This window comes from Suncus etruscus, chromosome 3, assembly GCF_024139225.1.
Source record: "Suncus etruscus isolate mSunEtr1 chromosome 3, mSunEtr1.pri.cur, whole genome shotgun sequence".
Classification (NCBI taxonomy): Eukaryota; Metazoa; Chordata; class Mammalia; order Eulipotyphla; family Soricidae; genus Suncus; species Suncus etruscus.
Genome location: NC_064850.1, coordinates 113,848,000 through 113,870,332, shown reverse-complemented (window position 1 = coordinate 113,870,332; position 22,333 = coordinate 113,848,000). Strand labels below are relative to the sequence as shown.

Sequence of the window (22,333 nt, the reverse complement as noted above, 5' to 3'; positions counted from 1 at the left end):
GCCAGAAGATGGGTTTTTAGCCATTGAGATAAATTTAAGAGATGTGTATACCACCCCAAAGGAGAATATTTGATCAACTAGACATAAAAAGCTTTTGGCAAAACCACAGTGGTTATTCCTAGTTTTAAACAAATCATTTTGTACTATTTTCAAAACTTTTCTGAGAAACTTAAGCCTCCTTTTATTTTTCTATGATTTTGTGCCTTTATTAAGAAATATTGACTTGGGGCCCAGAGAGATAGCACAGCGGCGTTTGCTTTGCAAGCAGCCGATCCAGGACCAAAGGTGGTTGGTTCGAATCCCGGTGTCCCATATGGTCCCCCGTGCCTGCCAGGAGTTATTTCTGAGCAGACAGCCAGGAGTAACCCCTGAGCACTGCCCGGTGTGGCCCAACCCCCCCCCCCCCCAAAAAAAAAGAAAAGAAAAGAAATATCGACTTTAGATTATTTTAGTTCCTTTAGAAGTAGGAAAGTTAAGTTACATCAAGACAGATGAAATTTCCACAAGTTTTATCATGGGTCTAAAGAACAATCAAGAAAAGCCAACAGAACTATACTAGAACCATATTCTCAGTGTCATTGAAGGTTGGTTGGTTGTATTAGTGGTTGCCATAATATAATAGGTATAGTGTTGATTTTTCTTTTTTTTTTTTTTTTTGTGGTTTTTTTGGATCACACCCAGCAGTGCTCAGGGCTTATTTCTGGCTCCAGGCTCAGAAATTGCTCCTGGCAGGCACAGGGGACCATATGGGGCGCCGGGATTTGAACCGATGACCTCCTGCATGAAAGGCAAATGCCTTACCTCCATGCTATCTCTCCGGCCCCCAGTGTTGATTTTTCAATGATGCAAACTTGAGATGTACAGAATGCTGTAATGTAATATTCAATAAAACTAAAATGTAGGGAATTGGAGATAGCTCAGTAGTAGAAGTCCTGCATGTAGGCATAATGTCATAAAATGGGCTCCTAATATTTCCCTATAAGCCGAGTATGATTCCCAGCAAAACCAAGTGTGTGACTTCTGGTCATCACACTAATAAAAGAAGAAAGGGAGCAACATGTACTTAAAATATATACTCAAAATGAAATTCGAGCTGGGTGAAGGGTGAATAAGATAAAAAGAACACTAGAGAGGAAACTTGCTATTAGGGAAACAGGTTAGAGAGATAGAGAAGAACATCACAGAGTTTGAAAGTAAGACACACACACCCATAAAAATTAAAATAATTTTCTTCCTTAACCAGATGAGAGAAAACTAACCTAACAACTCTTAACAAATCTTACCTTAATAAAGGTAACCCATGATTTCATTTTATTTTATGCTTCTATGAAAAATCACTTGAGTTTTTGACTGCTTCTTTTAAAATAATGTTATATTAATATCTAATCACAATATTATAAAGCATGACATACTTTATGAATTTATACACATTACAAAATATTTCAATCACACAAAAATAATAGAATCCAATGCAGCCTTTTTTTCTCTTATGTTCCTTGAACATATGAGCCAAAAAGGTATAAGAACTTACAAGAAAGAGATATTTTCTTAGCTCTTGAAAGAAGTTATTGCTGGAGAGGGAAAGAACCCAAAAGAAGAAGGGTAGGGCTTTTCATTACTTGGTCATCATCAGCATGGTTTATTCCCAATGGTATAAGCCCTGGGTATTACACAGTTTACCACAGATCTCGAGAAAAGTAAATTTGTTCTTCAAATATCCAAACACTCAGATGGAATATAGCATGACATCCTGGCTTATGGTTTCAGTTGAGGTAGGGATTCTGAAGTCAAACTGTTTTGTAGAACATACTTGGAAATAAAGAAAGCACCAAGAATTGCCTATTTAGAAGGGCATAATTGTTTGAAATAGAGCATGCAAACACTATCCATTTCTATGATACCACTTACTTACTGGGTGATTCCTGAATGTTTTAAGCCCAAATGTATTCACCTTTACTCCCTGAAAGGCAGGACTGATAAATTATCATACGCTGAACTATTCTAATGGGTCAGCCCCACCCCTTTCCCTGTAGTAAGCACTATGTTTTCAGAGTCAAAGAATTGCAAGTAATGATTTATCATTCAAGTTTCTGTTGTTGTTGTCGTTTGGAGGGGGGGTCATATATGGTGATGCTTAGGGGACATATGTAGTGCCAGGGATTTGAACAGGAGTCAGCTGTGTGTGAGGCAAGTGTCTTATTAACTATACTATACTTTCAACATCGTCATAAATTTATTTTATTTATTTATCTTTAAATTTTGGGTCATTCCTGGAGGTGCTCAAGGGTTACCCCTGGCTTTGCACTCAGGAATCACTCTTGGCTGTACTCAGAGGATATGGAAAACATCAACATATGGATGTTGGGGATTGAACCCAGATTAACCACGTGCAAGGCAAGCACCTTACCTGTTGTACTATCTCTCTGGCCCCAAGTAATGAAAATTTAAAGTTAAAAGAAATATGTATAATGCAAGCAGAGATCAAATGAGTTGTTGACATAAACTAGAATTTTAGCTCTACAAGAAAACTTGGCAGAGTTTGATAAGCAAGTGAGACTATTCTGTAGAAAGTCAGAAAAATTCTAATCTTATTTTTTTATCTGACATGGAGAGTAGTATGTGGCCTTCTGCATGTTTTCTCAGGGGAGAATAGGCAGGATGTGACCACCTCTTTTATCACAACTTTGAGACTATCACAGCCCATTTAATTAGAACCAAGACAAGTGGATTCCTTGCTTACTACCTGTGTCCTTCCTGATTGGCTAAAATCCATCCATAATTGATTGGTTCAGTCCTACAGGTCATTAAAAATATTCATGTGTTCTTTGCTTTCAGAGTCTAGTCACCATCTTCTGGATAAAAGTTTATGCCGCAAAAGGCCAAGGAAGAAGAAATCCTGAGAACAAGTATTTCTTTCTTGTAATACATAAACATTCTATATAGGAGATAGATGTACAGTGATAGAAGAAAAACCCTGGTTTGATTGTCAACTCTCAGCGATAAATGTGGAGGGTTGCAGAAAGATTAAATTAGAATGCACTGATCTTTCTGGAATTCGGATGAAACTGTTCAGCATTACTATACACTGTAGATGCCATATTTCTACTCAATTAACAGATGAAAAAATGTTGAGTGACAGATTAAAACGGAAGTGGTGAGCTTCCTTGGCTGGAGGAATTTGAAAGTAGGATTTCCTCTGATATGGAAGGGCAGAGGAAGAAGTTTGTAAGCAACCTGATGGAATAAGGTATATATCTACCAGGGCTTGCCTTTAAGTAATTACTTTGCAAAGAGGAAATGAGAGCAGGAAGAAAGGCCCAATATAGCCTGATGAGTCAGTGGGTCATCAAGTATACTGGAACTTTGACATTCAGACTTTTAACATTTTCCTTGGAAAAATTGCCTCTGACATAAACCAGGTAATCCATAAAGAAAGAAAATGCAACAGCACTTATCTTGTAAAGTTCAGGGAAGTATAAAATTTGTGCAAATGGTTTTTGGGGCCAGTCTTACAAGGGTTTGAATTCTAGTTCAGCTTTTGAGTAATTTTATCAGGGCCTGAATTTCATCACTTATTAAACAATATAATAGAATGTATTTCATAAAATTATTCCGGGGTTAACAATCTGTAAAAGATCTGAATTACATTTGCTCCTTCAAGTAATGCCTCCATTCGCTACTGTTTTTTCTACTTGTCATCAGTTTATTCTTTCTTTCTTTCTTTCTTTCTTTCTTTCTTTCTTTCTTTCTTTCTTTCTTTCTTTCTTTCTTTCTTTCTTTCTTTCTTTCTTTCTTTCTTTCTTTCTTTCTTTCTTTCTTTCTTTCTTTTTTTCTTTCCTTCCTTCCTTTCCTTTCTTTCTTTCTTTCTTTCTTTCTTTCTTTCTTTCTTTCTTTCTTTCTTTCTTTCTTTCTTTCTTTCTTTCTTCTTTCTTTCTTTCTTTCTTTCTTTCTTTCCTTTCTTTCTTTCTTTCTTTCTTTCTTTCTTTCTTTCTTTCTTTCTTTCTTTCTTTCTTTCTTTCTTTCTTTCTTTCTTTCTTTCTTTCTTTCTTTCTTTCTTTCTTTCTTTTTTCTTTCCTTCCTTCCTTTCCTTTCTTTCTTTCTTTCTTTCTTTCTTTCTTTCTTTCTTTCTTTCTTTCTTTCTTTCTTTCTTTCTTTCTTTCTTTCTTTCTTTCTTTCTTTCTTCTTTCTTTCTTTATTTCTTTCTTTCTTTCTTTCTTTCTTTCTTTCTTTCTTTCTTTCTTTCTTTCTTTCTTTCTTTCTTTCTTTCTTCTTTCTTTCTTTCTTTCTTTCTTTCTTTCTTTCTTTCTTTCTTTCTTTCTTTCTTTCTTTCGATCTTTCTTTCTTTCGTTCTTTCTTTCTTTCTCTTTCTTTCTTTCTTTCTTTTTCTTTCTTTCTTCTTTTTTCATTCTTTTCTCTTTCTTTCTTTCTTTCTTTCTTTCTTTCTTTTCTTTTATTCTTTCTTTTTTTTCTTTTTTTCTTTTTTTGCAAATAGTCCTACTTAACTATTTGATATTCAAGGCTGTCTGCCTGCTTCCTCCCACTAACATTCAGGCACAATGTCCTCTCACTATTGTGCCTTCCATTGTAAAACATGCAACTCGCTGGCAGAGTTCCAAGCCCCTGTTATAGTCTAATATTCCATGGCATAAACTTGTCCTCACCTTTGCATAATATTTATAAGGGTCTTCCAACTATTTGAATAAGTCAATTCCCCATATGGTGTAGAAAAGGCAGTGCTGTGTGTCCATCAAATTCATTTTTTTTAAGTTCACAGGAAGATTAACTTATCTAATCCTTTTGAATTTTTGTGGGGTGCATAGAACTGGGTCTGGATACTTGTGAATTGGTGGAGATGTTCTCCTGATTATAATCTCTGTGATGTGGTGCTGTCTAGAACCTGATTTCCATTCATTAAAGGTTGGAATAGCAGATTCATAGTATGGAAGGGAGCTGGAGTCCCTTGTTGGAGGAAAACTATCTAGGAGAGTCATTTAAATGGCATTGGACTGCGGTTTAAGTGAGAAATAAATATTTATTGTATGCGTTACTGTGCAACATTAGGATGCACTAACCTGATTAATTTAGGTTCAAATAGCAGTATTTGAACAAAATATAAACCAACACTACGAATATTCTCACTGTTCTGATTGTTCCATAATCAGGGCAGGCTAACCATTCGCTATATTAAGACGATGCTTATGTCCCCAGGCCTAGTTCTTTACCCACCTAGGTCTGGTTTTGGTAATGCTGGTGATAAATAGTCTGGAAGCCCTAACTAAGAGTTTCTAGTTCAACTAATCTAGAAGGGTAGAAGAGCTATTGGGAGACTGGGGGAAGGAGGGATCACTGCTAATTTGAGTTTACCAATTGCCAATAAATGTAAAATTGCTATTTCTTTTTTCTTCTCTAGAAAAAAAAATATAAACCTACAGTGAATAAGATTTCAAGGGAATTTAGCTAACAAACAACATTGCTGAATTAATATGAATGTTTAAATCCTTCAAAGCCAGATTTGAATTCTGTATCAAACTTTGACGTTAGTAAGTTCTGACTCTGAAATCCAAACTTTTTTCTAATAGTGTTATTGGGCAAGTCAATTAAAACCCACAAGGCCTATCTCCTCTGTCTCTATATTCTTCAGTAGTTCAATATTCCAAAATTTAATTTTAGCCATTCTCCATTTTAAATTGCTTTTTATTAATTTGACTTTGTTAGGAGCACTGGCCTACAATAAAGGGTAGCAATTTAGTTCAAAGAAAGTATCCATATACTTAATTTGTGCCCAAATAAAAGAAAATCATTATCAAAGTTTTATGCTTTGGAAATAGTACTTAGTAGCGAACACTCTTCCCTTTATTTAGTGCATTATTTAGAAAGTTCCCATGATGTTGTAAAGCCAATGTCTTGTGCCGTAGCACAATCTGAAAATATTGTATTTAATTAAAATGGGAATTTCTGAAATTATTATGATAAAATTTATCTTTCTAACCCTCCCATGAAAACTTTGACCCATGCAACATTTATGAGCTCATTTTCTTTTCCTCACCTCATCTGAGCAATCAGAAGCATCAGCCCCAGTTAAAATAATTGAGAGCAGGCAGGCCATTGACAAATGCATGCAACTAAGATAGAGAAAGTTGTGGTCTTTAACTGTTCTCTTTTGTGTTTCCTTCACCACACAAAGCACTTGAACACATAATGGAAATTCAGGTTTCAAAGGCACACCTTCATGGGTGTCTATTGTTCCCTGGTGTTTAATATTTAAACAGATTAGAATTTATTATATATATATATATATAGCCACCAAGTATATGCCATAGATTCTGAATATACAAAGCAAATATACAAAGCTCTTTCTATAATATAGAAAAAAAGCAATTATGCAACATGTAAAGCAAGCTACAATATAAAAGGAAATATACATATGACAAAATGATCCACTAGCATACAGAAAAATATTTTATTCAACAGATATCATATTGCAAGATTAGGAAGAACTTGATCCTACATTACATAGTAAATGTCTTTCAAAAATCAATATTGCCACAGACTATACTCTCTGTGTAGTTTTCCACTTTAAAAAATTAGTAAATGTCTTTGCTCAGTTATAATATAGAAGAAAAAGTGACTCTCTTGTTTTTTTTGTGCCTTTCTAGTTTTCACTTAACATTTCTTCTTCTCTTTCCTCTTTGAACCATTTCAGCCTGCACTGTTTCTCAGAGCTTTATTCCAAGACCTCTAATTCCCCCATATCACCATCTGCTACCCCTGTCCCATAGAATTATAGAATTTGGCTCAAGGTGAAATATTTGGCAAGGTAAAAAAATTATATACAAAGTACATTTTGAAAAAAATCCCTTGATTTTCTCTTAAACACAATATCTGTGGCCATTTTTTAAAATGCATATTTGAGGCTGGTATGCCATCCAAGTCAGCCAGTTTTTCCTCCAGCATTGGAACAGATGGCTGTTTTCTCAGCTAAACACCTGATGAAGTAGTTGGCTTGCATTTAGGGGCCATGTTGTACAAAAAATGTATCTTTAAACACTTGAATCTCATTCAGTGTGGAGAGATGCTCATACTATGAGAGCAATTCAGGAGCTGAGACGGCTGGAGGAACATCAGAACCACCTTTCTTTCCTGTGCTTTGCTGGGGCATATGTTCTAGTGGAAAGAGGGACAGAATCACCCACACTATTTACATTCTTCCCTTTCTCTCATTCTCTTTCTGGCAGAGTAAGTATAAGAACTCGATTTTATATAGATCCAGGAAAAATTCTATTTGAAATACAACTTATTCGAAGAAGAATAACTCACTTTGAAGGCAAAATTAGGGGTCTCTATTATTGCCATATGCTTTACTGGGAATCAGTGGCCCCTTTCATTTAATGGCATCTTGGTGGGAAGGGGCATCACAACTACAGAGACTTAATGTTTGGGATCATGGAAACAAGAGAGAGAAGATGTACATCATGTTACAGATTTTTCAATTTTGACTCTACTGATATATCGGACCTGATAATTCCACAGTAAGAGGTTGAACTGTACATTTTAAGATGTTTTTCACTATCCCCAACCTCAGCTCACTAAGTACTTGAAGTAACCACTCCTTCCTCAAATTTATGGTAAATGTCTCCAAACATGGCCAATTTACCCTTAGGGTATAAAACCATGAGTGATTGGTAAGCTATCCTCTATATAAAAGAGCAGGATGATAATTATATCTTTGAGGTGGGAGAAGAACGACAGAAAAAAAAAACCTGTGAGGTAATGAGGTGGATTGAGAAGAACTTTTTAAATCAAACAAGACTGGGTAAACAACAGTATGAGAAGAAATAGCCTATGAAATCCTTAGTCACAGGATAGTAGAGGTTTTAAGTAACAGGGAGACTTAATATTCCATTTGGAGCATTTTTCTTTTATAGAAAGTTTCTTCCATTTTCTGAGTCCTAAATAAGACTACCGGGACCACCAACAGCATGGGACTACAAGGGCCTACAAAGGAATATACTTCCCTAAGCTGACACATCATAGAACAGGGCCTGCTCACGCTGAAATATTATTTTGTTGAGAGGAAATGGGGTCTTGGAGCCAGGTTATAATTTTCTTTTTTGTTTTGTTTTGTTTTGTTTTGTTTGTGGCAGTGCTCAGTGGTTACTCCTGACCCTACACTCAGAAATTGCTCCTGGCAGGCTTGGGGGACCATATGGGATGCCGGGATTTGAACCACCATCCTTCTGCATGCAAGGCAAACGTCCTACCTCCATGCTATCTCTCCAGCCCCAGGTTATAATTTTCAACATAGATTGTGCACAAGGGTTTCCTCAGGATTGGATTAAAGGTTGAGTATTTGAAGGGATTTGAAGAGAAGGGATCAGGAGCCCTCCATGGCAATACTAGTGACACTTTGCCATCTTAAAACCTGGAGCTTTTATAGGCCACAGTGAATCACTGGGCAAACTATCAGGGCTTAGTATGGAAGAAAATGTAGGGGCTTATCTCTTATTTTCACACCACTGCCTCAAAATTGAATGTCTTGTTTGATGGGAAGTGACCACTGCTAAGGAGGGTGCTCTGAACTCCCCTGGGAGATCAGCTCAGACACTACACATCTCAACTTGGAAACCTCATAGTCTCTGGCACTTCTCCATCTCACCTTGCTTATTGGCTTGACACAATGCCACAGACATTTTTCTATAAGCATTTCGGATGTGGCCCTTGGTCATCTTCCTGAGACTCTCCAGTGGGCCTCAACCCAAAAGTGCTTCCCCTTCTTGCAGTTGACTCCTCTTTGAATGTCAGGATCTTCCATCCTGTTAGGCAGAATGTGTTGCCTTTATCAGCTCGGCCTTTTGTGGCATAGTTTTCAGGAGCTCCTCTCTACGGAAACCCTGTTAGGGCTACATATTAGGGTTTTGGTTTGACTCATGCTTGACTTGAACCATTTCAGAATACTATATAAATTCTATGAGCAATCTTCTGAACCTAGAGAATTGTATTTACATTTCATTAGCAATGTTGCTCATCTTCTATCTGTTTTAATACCTCTAGACTAAGGACTCCTTGAGAATAAGATCTGGAAGGGGCCCGAGAAATGTTGCAGGGGTGAAAGTGTGTGTTTTTCTGGCCTTGGTTAAATCCCCAGTGTCATAGGGTCACCTGACACTACTGGGTGCAACCCTAGAGACCCCCACTTCTGTGAGAGTGCCATGGATAATCTCTGTCATCTCAAGGCCTAAGCAGCACCATGTCCTTGGTCACTTGCATTGCTCCTGGGGAGTTAAATGTTTCTGGTAAGCACCCGACCGGAAAATGAGCAAACTATGTCTTAACATTGATAAGCCATAATTATAAGGGTAATATAATAATATCATAGTATTATTGACTGTTGATAATAATAGCCATTATGTAGCTGAATTTAATTTTCTTTTTTTTTTCCTCAAAAAGAACTTTAGGTAACTTAAGTGAATATTGACTAATCCAGGAAAGAGACCTAAAAAATGGAAGAGGTATATAAAATAAATAAGAATGATAGATTATCAATAAATGTTTGCTAAAAATATCAGTTTCATTTACAGAACAGTTTTCCAGTCTTAGGTACTAACTATATTTGTTTTCTCTCAATTCTCCCCCAAATTATGATATGCGGCCTCCTTTATCTCCCACCACCAACTCACAACTGCCCCTTCTGAAACTTGGCCATGTATTATGATACAGTCCGTTTGAAAGCAGAAAGCAGAATTCCTCTGCAATCTTTCCTTCCTCACCTCAGTTGCTCATTTAATTCAAACCCAGTCCAATGGCATCCTTCTCTTAAATTTTTGGAGCTGAAACAAGAGGTGAGAGCCTTTTCTGCACGGATGACAAACCAGGAATCTTGCTGAATCACCACAGTCCAAGATAGAAAAGGTTGATTTTGGGGTGGAATGTTGGTGGTGGTGGCAGTGGAGGACCAAAGTCAACTTATAGAAAGACTCAGAAATCAGAAACAGAGAATTCTGGTAGTCCTTGAAACCCTGATTCTAATTTCAGAGGGTCCTTCTCAAAGCTTCCTCCTGTGCCTGCCTTCCAAAGTACATTGGTTAGAGCTTCCTTTGATTTTTTATTGGATCAATTCCCAAGCCCTTGAATCTGGCAACCAGGCACTTCCAGCACCCAGTCGGCCTTATCTCACTGCTAAATTCTGTGCTGTGAGCTGCCTTCACTGAGTTGCCAGGCTCATTCTTTGCTCTGTGGTTTTTGTACAGTTATTTCCTTACCTTGAATGACCTCTTGTCTTCTCTCTCTGCAATACTAATTCTAGCCTTTCTTCAGGGTCCAATTTGAGAACTCTCTCCTGCCTTAAAATCCTTCTTGATGGATCTTTTTCTACTGCAAATAACTGGCATCTTTATATCCCCAGATTTTTATCCCCATCCTCCTTGCTATCTGAAACATTTATTTTTTTTTTCTGTTCTCGTTAGCTGTCTTACATGTTTTTTTGTGTAAGAGAATATTTTTGTTTATTACCCTCAAACTTAACTGCCTCTGAGCTCTGTTCATTAGCCACTTGATTTGTTTGGTATGACAGCTTGGGGATAGGAGCAAGGGAAAATTCGAGTGGTCTCTAAAAAAAACAAGTATTGACTATGAGACTCTTATAAGCAACTGAGAAGAAGAGAATTAGGGAGCAGAGAGGGGCTTCTAGGAAGAGGAAAGAGCAGAGCAGTGATGCAGAAGGTTATGAATAGCTCAATGGGATCATTCTCTGGGATTCCTAGTGACTCAGAAAATGGAAATAAACTCATGCTTGTTTTATGAAAATCAGGAATGGATTGAATTTGGGGCATGGATTGTTAAGGGAGAATACAGGAAAACGCAGATGCAAGCAGCTACCATAGACAATGTGAACATGAGGAAGTACCCCTCGTGGGGATTAGTAGACAGAATTTAACAAGTATCTACATGCAGAAAAGTCTAAATTTGAGGGCTCAAGATAAGGGCCATGAAATCCCAGAATACCCCTTAGTTATAGTGTTGATATATTCAGTATGTGAAACATAGGTTTTGCTTCTCTTGCTTAGTAGTAAACTCCAATAGTGAAGACCACTCTCTCTTCTTTACCTCTTCCATCTAATATTCCAGACATTTCTATAACTTCTTGAATTCAATACCTACATTTTTTTTGCTGAACTTCTCAACCTTTAAGATAAACTCAAAGATTGCTACTTAGCTCTTTTATTTGGCATCAGCTATTTTTTTTTTTTGATTTTTGGTTTTTGGGTCACACCCGGCAGTGCTCAGGAGTTACTCCTGGCTCTGTGCTCAGATGCTCAGATACTGGGATGCTAGGATTCGAATCACCATCCATCCAGGATTGGCCATGCTCAAAGCAACTACTATCTCTTCAGCCCTGGCATCAGCTATTGTTAAAGCACTTCTTTTCAATAATATTTATGCCAAAAGGAATTAATTTTATTTTAAGTGAAAATATAAGCAATGCACATGTGTGACCTGCTTTTGGGGGGATTATGTACCAATTTATATATAAAAGCTTACTGTAAATCAACATTTTAAGAAGTCAATGAAAATTTTACCTTGTATAAGTTAAAATCACATGGAATCAAAGGTTGAAAATTGCTAAGGTTATACTTACCTGGCAGGGGAGATACCATGATCACGAAGGTGGTTTCCCCAGGGTGACGCTCACCCATTGCACTCCGGGTGTGCTGACCCCTGCAATTTCCCCAAATGTGGGAAAATCGACTGCATAATTTGGGGTAGTGGGGGACTGCGTTCGCGCTCTCCCCTAAAAAAGAAGAAAAAAAGAAAAAAAAAAGAAAATTGCTAAGGTTGAAAAAGAAACTTGATTAAGTAGATAGAAAGATTTGTAATAAAGGAGTCAGAGAGATGGTACAGCAGGTAAAGTACTTGCTTTGCATGCAGCCAACCCATGTTCTATCTCCTATATCTCATATAAACTGGCCAGGTGTCATTCCTAAGTGCAGAGCCAGGAGTAACTTCTGAACACAGCTCTGTACATCCAACAAATAAACAAACAAAAGAATAGATTTACTCTAAGGTGATGGTAATTAAATAAGAATTATGTCATTCTCAGAATAGACAAATAGACTACATAGGACAGAAACACTGACATAGACAAACATGCACAAAGCAGCACAAATGAACGGATGGAATATCAGGATGCATAGATAATTGTTTCAATCAATTGTAAGGACGATAGTCACTACCAGATTTTAAAACAGTAAGTAAATTCCAGGTGAATTAACAGCTCAAATGTCAAGAGTAAAAGCTGTCATATTGGCAAGATTAGGTGTAACGTTGTTTGTTTGGGGGTCACACCCTGCTATGCTCAACATTTCTGACTTGGTGCTCAGGGGAACCATATTTTGTGCTGGATTTTGAAACTGGATTGGCTGCATACAAAGGCATGCACTTTACCCACTATACTCTCTCTCTGGCCCCCAAAGTAGAGTATTTTTGAGTTGATATAAAGAAACACATTCTAAGCACAAAATATGTGTGGACCATAAAGGGAACAAGATGAATGAATTTAACTACATGAAAATTTAAGGCTTTTTTTAAAAAAATTGCACCATAAAGCAAGTTAAAAGACAGTTTGTAGAGAGGGAGAAGATACTTCAAATTATGTATCTCACAAAGAATCATATCAAGAATATACATGTTCTAAGCTCAATGAGAAAAAGACCAAGAATGCAGTAGAAAAAAGAATGAACAATGAAGTGAATAGGAAATTCACAGAGGGAAAAACTGTTCATTTATATTCAACTCTTTTGTTATACTAGGGAAGGCAACATATAATGAAATTAAGATGCATATTTTATTATATTCCCTGTTTTATTATAATTATTTTAGCTATATTTAATTAGCAATGAATATAGTAAATAATATTTAATGTATAAATAGAATAAATACACTATAGCCTTGCATACTAATGTTTTATATTCATAAAGTGAAGTGAGGTACTTTAAGAAGTTCTTGCAGTTTTGAATCAATAGATATATACAAGGTTTCTCAACAAAATCATCACTAAACAATTGTGAAATATGCAAATTCTCATTCATAGGCGACATATGAGTAAATTGTGCTATTTCCAAAACTCAACCAAAATGAATAATCCAAAGCTACATGAATCAACATGAATTTCTTTAAAAGAAAAAAACAAAAACAACTTGAAATGGAGACAAGCAAGTTGTGGTATGTATGGATATATATATATATATGTATGTATATGTGCATGTCTGTATAAAACAATACCATTTACAGTTTAAAACACTAAAAACCTGATTCCTGTCATTCAAAGACAAGCATTGTGTGGAAGAGCAGACTGGAATCTTCATAAAGCAGGTGTATGTCTGTATGTGTTTGAAACAGATGTAGAGACAGGACTGGAAGCCTGAGAAAATAGATGGAGGAAAGTAGACACTGTGAAGGGATTAATATTGAATCATTGTAGGCCTGAAAATAACTCAGAATTACTTTGTAACTTTGTAATCCATGGTGATTAAGTTAAAATAATAAAATAAAAATATTGATTTATGGGGCCGGGAAGGTGGCGCTAGAGGTAAGGTGTCTGCCTTGCAAGCGCTAGCGTAGGATGGACCGCGGTTCGATCCCCCAGTGTCCCATATCGTCCCCCAAGCCAGGGGCGATTTCTGAGCGCATAGCCAGGAGTAACCCCTGCGTGTCAAACGGGTGTGGCCCAAAAACCAAAAATATATATATATATATATATATATTGATTTATAACCAAAAAAAGTGAGAGAGAGAGAGAAAAAGGGAGAGAGAGAGAGAGAGAGAGAGAGAGAGAGAGAGAGAGAGAGAGAGATGATCAAGGCAGAGGTAGAAGGGGTGTTTGAAAATGAAAAAAAGAAGCAAAGGATGCAGAAACAGGCAAAAAGAGAGTCTGAGCTGAGTTTGTCCTAATAATAGCCTCCATCAAACCTTGGGAAAGCCAGAAAATTGGGATTTTCCTGGGTTGGGGAGAGGGTCTGGGCCTTAATACTCCTGAAGTATATGAGTCTATGAATGCAGGACAGTATGTAAACTTGGATGACTTTGGGGAACATCCTTTTCAATTTCTGCTTAGTCATTGGACGTGATCAGAGATATTCTAATTTTTCTTCTGGATATCTGATAGTATTAAATTTTCTCTTGTCCTTTAACTGAAATATAGTTCTGTGATGTTCTTGGACCAATGAAACTGGAATAGAAGTAGCATAGGGATCACTGCTGGGTGAAAGTTTTTCATAGACTCAATGTGATTCTCCAAATAGCCTCCCTCTATCATGAGAAATATAAGGCTTTCTAGATCCCTGGAGGTTATACCAGCTGCATGTTTTAGAGGATATAAGAGAGACTTTGGGCTCTATGTGACTTTGTTATACTGTAAATGGTATTGTACATATACCACAGCTGTGTTTCTCCAAGTTAAATTTTTGAGAAGTAGTCCTGTGGATTAAGGTAGCTATCGGTCTTTTATTTTATTTTTTTTTGTTTGTTTTTTTGGTTTTGGGGCCACACCTGTTTGACACTCAGGGGTTACTCCTGACTATGCACTCAGAAATTGCCCCTGGCTTGGGGGGACCATATGGGACGCCGGGGGGATCGAACCGTGGTCCATCCTACGCTAGTGCTTGCAAGGCAGACACCTTACCTCTAGCGCCACCTTCCCGGCCCTCTTTTATTTTGATTGAGTTTTAAATACCACAATAGTAGACATGAATGAAGAATAAATACAGATTTTTTTCAACCCCTAAGACACTGGATTGACACACAATAACTAAAGTATCCCAACTAAAAGTATCCCTAGGTACTAATAGTATTTTTACTATTATTGATTTTTCTTTTCTATACTAATATATAATTCTTATTCTTTGTTATCTTGTTTCTGAGTTCAGGGTCTCAAAAAAGTTCTGTAGCAAATTTTTTATGTTATGTGAGCAGCTCTTCAAAATCATGGTTTTCATGACCAACATTGGTTCTTATGACAACACAATCTATCCGTCTCTCAGGGATTTCTAGCTATTCATTAGCATATTAAATTTCCAGTGGAGTTTTTCCATAAGGCAACCTGTTTAAACTAATTTTAATCTCCCATTTCATAAACTTATTTGACTCTGGAACCCTAAAAATAACATCTATTAACATCTGACAGAGAAACACATTTTTGGAAACTATGCCCTAAGCAATCTTCTTTCCATTTCAAATTAAACACATCCATCCAGTGTATTTGGAGCTAACGAGGGGATAGAACTGGGACATATTCACAATGGGTACAAGAACCAAGTCTTTCTATTAGGATAAAATGTCAATAGCATTGATTTTCAAAAATATCTGAACTGTTCAACTGCCTTCAAAATCAATTGACATACAGGTGGGACAGATAGACTCAGAAGCACAAATAGCTATTGAATGTGGGCACCTTAATCATCTGAAATTGATGGGCAGTTTGCAAAGATACTGTGTTGACACACAGAGAGTACAACAATAAGTATATAGTCACTGTCAGTGACTGTAGTAAATAGCATCTGAGGTTGTCTAAGATCACATAAGTGAGGGTCAAAGTTGAAGACTACATCCCACAGACAGAAACAGGCAATCAAGGCTTCACTAAGTTGGGAGCACTTAATCTTTGATATTATTCTAAACCTCTTCTCTGAAGTATGATGTGTAAGAAATTCAAATTTTAAAAAAAATAATAAGGGTGAATAACATTTCTGTATATTTCCATTGTGGCATCAGAAACAGAGGAATACTTGCCAGTTACCCAGTCCAAAATCTGCTGCTTGCCTCTCTTTCAGTGTAGCAAATTATAGCACTGCATGCTAGCTGAGCCAAAGGCTCACTCCACATGAGGAGGCAGAGCAGGCAACTGCTGCCTGTCCCTTTCAAATATTTTTCTTTACAGAATTTAGAAGAGTTAAAAGATTACTCTTTTTGAATAAAAACTTTACATGTTAATAATTTAGAGTGGTCGACACTGAGGATGGATGGAGCAGAATGTTGCATAATTTCTAGCCTCCTCCTTTTTCTTTTTTGTGTTCAGAATAAAGACTGAACTATTTTAGCTGACAGTAAAAGAAAAAGACAAAACCCTTTAAAAGAAACACAAAACGACCCAAATTCTTGCATTGGCCTCCATGCTAAGCATTGGATATAGGAATAAAATTTGTAGTGTAATATATTAGAGACACAGAATCCAGATATTTTGGGAGTAGATGGCTCAGCAGAAACACAAATTACTTTTAGACCCAATCTATTATTTATTATTTCAATTTATAAAAAATGCACCCAATGCATCTTTGGGATGAAGAGTTCAAAGTCATTGTGCTTGTTTAGTAGGCTTTTCACTGGCTTATAGAAGTCTACATACTTTATGTTGACTTCAGTTGTGCTCTATAGAAGACTGTTCAGCCACAAGATCAAAAAATTAAATTTAAAGACTAAATTAAGTGCCAACATCTATTTTTTTAATTACTTTAAAATTATATATCAAATGATATTCTGTCAATAAGATCATTTAATTAAATTATAAGTAATGGCGGTTAAGATTTGGAGTGGGGCCTTCTTTTCAATCACCACAGTCAATCATTCCTATTGCCTTGATGTCATGATGAAAAATTCTGTTTTAAATTCACATTATTAAAAGTATGAACCCCATTCTTTGAATTTTTTAAAAATTCATTTCTATTGCTTCTTTCTAGTATAATGTTACATATCTGGTAGGCTGTACATAATTTCCTACACAATCAAAGTAATAATTTACCATTTAACCACGTAATAAGTGCTACCTTTATTAAAGGCGAATAGCTTAAGAACTTAGCAAATAAGGAGCAACCACTTGGGCAAACATCAAATATTAAGTTCAGTGCTGTTTAATTATTAAGACATCTAGGTTAAGGTGAAATGCTAATTAAAGTCCAGTTAATAACAACTCTCTATTCCTGACTTATCATTCAGTGTCCATCAAAAGAGTCAAAGATCACCATATGTTTTCACATATGATTATCTAGGAAAGAAATCTGGCTGTTAAGTCCAGTATTATTGATTCTAAATCTGAATATAAAAACTCATAAAATAGCTAAATAACTAATCAATAGAGTGATATTTTAAATTTATAAGGGATAAGACAAGCTATCTTGAGAAGTACATTTCACATTTTTGTGTAGAAGTAAAAGCAGCACAACATTTTCAAATAGCAGGAAAATATACATTTGTATTGTTTTGCCACCAACCCAACATCTCTGTAGGCTCAAGTAGGATGGACAAAGCTTAAGAACAAAGCTTCATATTCAAGTTTTATCTGGCTTTTCATGAGTGTTAACAAAAATAAATCAAAATTTTAATCCAAACAAATTACTTATCAAGAAGTAAACTTAAAAACACTGGTTTAAAATAGTTTTAAAGATATATACAGCATGACAAGGAATCAGAGATTTCATTATCTGAATGATGAAGTAGTTTTGGAGCTACTTCATTTTTCAATTTCTAGTTCACATAAATTAAACTGGCTGAGTTCTTAAGAAACGTTCTACCTAGAATGCTCTAGATCAAATTCATATAATTTCAAACACTATTATTGGCTTTCTACTATTTTGCTTTCAGGAAAACACTAGACTAAGTTTACATGCCTAATCCCCAAAGTCTAAAGAACTAGACATTTAAAAGAAGTATCTCATACCCTTTGTCTAAGATTTCAACTCTATTTTGTGTTTATTAAAGAGAAGTTCATGGGAGAGAAGAATTTACTTGATTGTATCATTCTGTCAAGGCAAATTTAGGACAGAAAGATCATTTATTGAATTAATGAGCTAATGGAACACTTTTTTAGTGAAGCCAAGTACTAAGCTGGGTACTTTATTTTTTATTTTTTATAATTATCTTTATTTAAACACCGTGATTACAAATATGATTATAGTTGTATGATTACAGTCATGTAAGGAACACCCCCCTTCACCAGTGCAACATTCCCACCACCAATTTCCCAGATCTCCCTCTGGGTACTTTAAGCTGGGTACTTTAAATGATCCACCTGGATCACTGTTTCAAGCATATAGCCACATGATTTTGCAGTTACCTTCATCAGAGGGTGAACTCCATATCCCCATTCTCTTGGGACCCCTTATTCTCTCAGATAAACAAACCCTGGTCAAATAACTAGCGGATGAGAGACCACAATGGCCAGAAGGAAGTTAGCCCAGTTATCTCAACAGTGTCCCAGTCACGTGAGCACCCAATCACAATGAAGACCTTACTGGATGCCACGGATCTGCCTGAAGCTGATCACTAGCAGTAAAGAGCCCCACTAAAATCAGAACAACCGCCAGGCTGATCTCGGCCTAAATTGCTATGAGCTAAATAAATAGGCAGCTGATACAGTTGATCATATCCTGTATTGTCATCTGATCATGTGCCATTGTTCTCAAATAATGACGTTGCACTATAGCACTAGGTCAATATACTCAAGATCTAAAGATAAAAACCTATTAACTTACATCCCTATATTTACTGTCATCTTAGTAGACTCTGTTGACTAAATTTTTCTATTTGCCAATGTTATGCAGAGATTAGACTGATAGTTACAGTTTTTCAGTGACTTAAAAAAAAGGTTATTAACCATCTAAAGCTAAATGAAGTGTGTAAGTTATTTGTCATGTTATAAAATTTTCTGTACTATTTAATTTAAAATTATATATTGAGGGGCCCAGAGAGATAGCACAGCGGCGTTTGCCTTGCAAGCAGCCGATCCAGGACCAAAGGTGGTTGGTTCGAATCCCGGTGTCCCATATGGTCCCCCGTGCCTGCCAAGAGCTATTTCTGAGCAAACAGCCAGGAGTAACCCCTGAGCATCGCCAGGTGTGGCCCAAAAACCAATAAATAAATAAATAAATAAATAAATAAAATTATATATTGAATGATTCAAAGTTGATAACCAGAAATGGTTACACCATATATGTCCTCTACTGACTAAAATGCAAGCAAAAAATCTGGTGATAATACAGATAATATTATCTATACAAGTATTAAACATGTCATCAATTCTCCCCTGCATTTGGCGTTCACAATGAAGGACCATTCTATCAAAATAGAGATATGAAGTTCTCTTTCCCACCCTGTATCCTCTTTCTACTGTTAAAATTTTATTCAGGTTCCTGTATATCAATGCTTAAATTTATCATGAGCTACAGATCAGACAAAGAGTAGCATTTTAAAGTTAGAAGGAACTTAATTTAGTGATTATGGAGGTGAAAAAGGCAATAGTATATGAAGAACTTAATTCTGATCCTAGCTGTACCATGTATAACTTCTTTAACCTATGGATTCTTATCATCAGGATGAAGATTTGTGTATATCTGCTTCTTGAAATGAAAGGCCAATTGACAAAAATAAATATTTGTTAAAAAAAAAACAAAAAGCTGAAATTCTCAGGACAACAGAAAGGGTTGTTGAACAAGATGAGGGTAGGGGGTGTGTGGAGAGAGATGTCACTAGATAAGAGGAATATAATAGAAAAACTTGGAGAGGTATCTTTTGTAAGGTTTGTAAGTTTACCTGTAAATCTTGCCAATGCTTTGTAAGTTAGAGTTTTGGCTCAACTTGAGGAGGAGCAGGGGACAAATTGAGAAGTAAGATTAAATTAGAAATTTTCAAGAATTCAAGTTAGACCTCTGTCCTCAGAGGTCTAGTTAAGATTGAGTTATGTAAGATTTTTTGGTCATCCAGAAGTCTCTGGGCTGTGAAGACTGCCCCTGTTTCTTACACAGATTCTAAATAGTAGTGCTATTTATTCTAAATTTTCTAACTCAGATTTTGATGATCCAATTGGGGCTTGGCTGTTATAGAGTTCTGTGCAAGTGTTGGTCAAAGAAATAGGTGGCACAAACAAGATGATAAAAATGACACTTGAAATACTTGTAAGAGCGATTTTCAAATGCTCTCAGTACTTTAGGCAAATGATTTAATCACTTTTCCATAAAACACATTACAGTGTTATTGCAAATGATGTAAAGGGAATATCTCTATAATTTCTCAAATCTTGCAAAAGGGTCATCCAAAGATACTGCTTTTTAAAAATTTTTGATTTAAACACCAGGATTACAAACAGGACTGTAGTTGGGTTTCAGTCACTAAAAGAAAACCCCCATTCACCAATGCAACATTCCCACCACCAATGCGTCCCATCTTTCTCCAACCACATCCCCTGCCTGTATTCAAAACAGGCATTCTACTTTTCTCATTCATTAACATTGTCATGGTAGTTATTAGTGTATTAGTTCTCTAATTGCACTCATCCCTTTTTGAGGTGAGTTTCATATTATGAGCCTGTCCTTCCGGCCCTCATCACTGGGCATTATCACAATAGTGTCTTCAAGTTTTCTTAAAACCCATAGATAAGTGAGACTATTCTGTATGTCTCTTCCTCTGACTTTACTCAGCATAATAGTTTTTAAGTTTATCCATCTAAAGGAAAATTTCATGACTTCATTTCTCCTGATGGCTACGTAATATTCCATTGTGTATATGTACCAGTTTCTTTAGTCTTTCAACTGTTAAAGTGCATCTTGGCTGTTTCCAGAGTCTGGCTATTGTTTTTTAATTTTTTTTGTTTTTTTTGGGCCACAACATTTGATGCTCAGGGGTTACTCCTGGCTAAGCGCTCAGAAATCGCCCCTGGCTTGGAGGGACCATATAGGACGCTGCGGGATCCAACTGCGGTCCTTCCATGGCTAGCGCTTGAAGGCAGAGACACCTTACCTCTAGCGCCACCTCACCAGCCCCAGAGTCTGGCTATTGTAAATAGTGCTGCGATGAATACAGGTGGAAGGCATTTTTGTATTGGATTTTTGTGTTCCTAGGGTATATCTCTAGGAGTGGGATAGCTGGATCATATGGGAGCTCAATTTCCAGGTTTTTTAGGAATCTTCATATTGTTTTCCATAAAGGCTGGACTAGACATGATTTCCACCAGCAGTGAATGAGAGTTCCTTTCTTCCCACATCATTGCCAGCACTGATTGTTCTTGTTCTTTGTGATGTATGCCGGTCTCTATGGAGTGAGATGGTACCTCATTGTTGTTTTGATTTGCAACTCCCTGATAATTAGTGATGTGGAAATTTTTTCATGTGCCTTTTGGCCATTTGTGTTTCTTCTTTGAGAAATTGTCTATTCATTTCTTCTTCCCATTTTTTTGATGGGGTTAGATATATTTTCCTTGTTAAGTTCTGTCAGTACCTTGTATATCTTAGATATTAGCCCCTTGTCTGATGAATATTGGGTAAATAGTTTTCCCATTCTGTGGGGGGGCTGTTGTTTCCTAGACACTATTTCATTTGAGGTGCAGAAGCTTCTCAGCTTAATATAGTCCCATCTGTTTATCTGTTTCCACATGTATGGAGAGTGCTGTTTCTGTCTTGAAGATGTCTTTTGTCTCAATGTCCTGCATTGTTTAACCTAAGTATTGTTCAGTATACTTTATGGTAACAGGTATGATATTCAAGTCCTTAATCCATTTGTATTTGACCCTGTTGGTGCATGGTGTTAGATGGAGGTCTGAGTTTGCTTTTTTTTTTGCAAGTGGCTGACCAGTTGTGCCAACACCACTTGTTGAAGAGGCTTTCCTTGCTCCATTTTGAATTTCTTGCCCCTTTGTCAAAGATAAATTGATTTTTATGTCTGAGGAACATTTTCTGAATACTTAAGTCTATTCCACTGATCTGAGGGTCTGTCTTTATGCCAATACCATGCTGTACCATGACTATAGCTTTGGGGAAAGTGAAGCCTCCCATACTATTTTTTCTAAGAATTGCTCTGTTATTCATGGGTGTTTATTGTTCTAAATGAAATTCAGGAGTGTTTGATCTAATTCTTTGAAGAATGTCATGGGTATCTTTAGAGAGACTGCATTAAATCTGAACAATGCTTTGGGGGAATATTACCATTTGAATGATGTTAATTCTGCCAATCCATGAGCAGGGTATGTGCCTCCATTTCCTTGTGTCTTCTTTTATTTCTTGAAGCAGGCTTTTGTAGTTTTCTTTGAATAGGTCCTTCACCTCTTTAGTTAAGTTGACTCCAAAATATTTGAGTTTGTCTAACACTAATATGAGTGGGGTTTTTTTTTTTAATGTCCATTTCTTCTCTATCATTATTGGTATATAGATGGCCATTGATTTTTGTGCATTTATTTTTGTAGCCTGCCACTTTGTTATGTGAATCTATTGTTTCTAGAAACTTTTTGGTAGAGTCTTTAGGGTTTTCTAAGTATATTATAATTTCACCTACAAACAGTGATAGCTTGACTTCTTTTCCT

The 22,333-nt window shown here is 36.4% G+C and overlaps 2 non-coding genes across 2 annotated transcripts; both read left to right on the top strand.

The window, feature by feature from the left end:
* The first annotated feature begins 5,123 nt into the window (after positions 1-5,123).
* On the top strand, positions 5,124-5,259 carry LOC126004961 (small nucleolar RNA SNORA72). The gene has a single exon (XR_007494162.1). It is a non-coding gene; the product is annotated as a small nucleolar RNA SNORA72 (small nucleolar RNA).
* A 6,368-nt stretch (positions 5,260-11,627) lies between these two features.
* Positions 11,628-11,791, top strand: LOC126005747 (U1 spliceosomal RNA). The gene has a single exon (XR_007494783.1). It is a non-coding gene; the product is annotated as a U1 spliceosomal RNA (small nuclear RNA).
* The last annotated feature ends 10,542 nt before the right edge of the window (positions 11,792-22,333 follow it).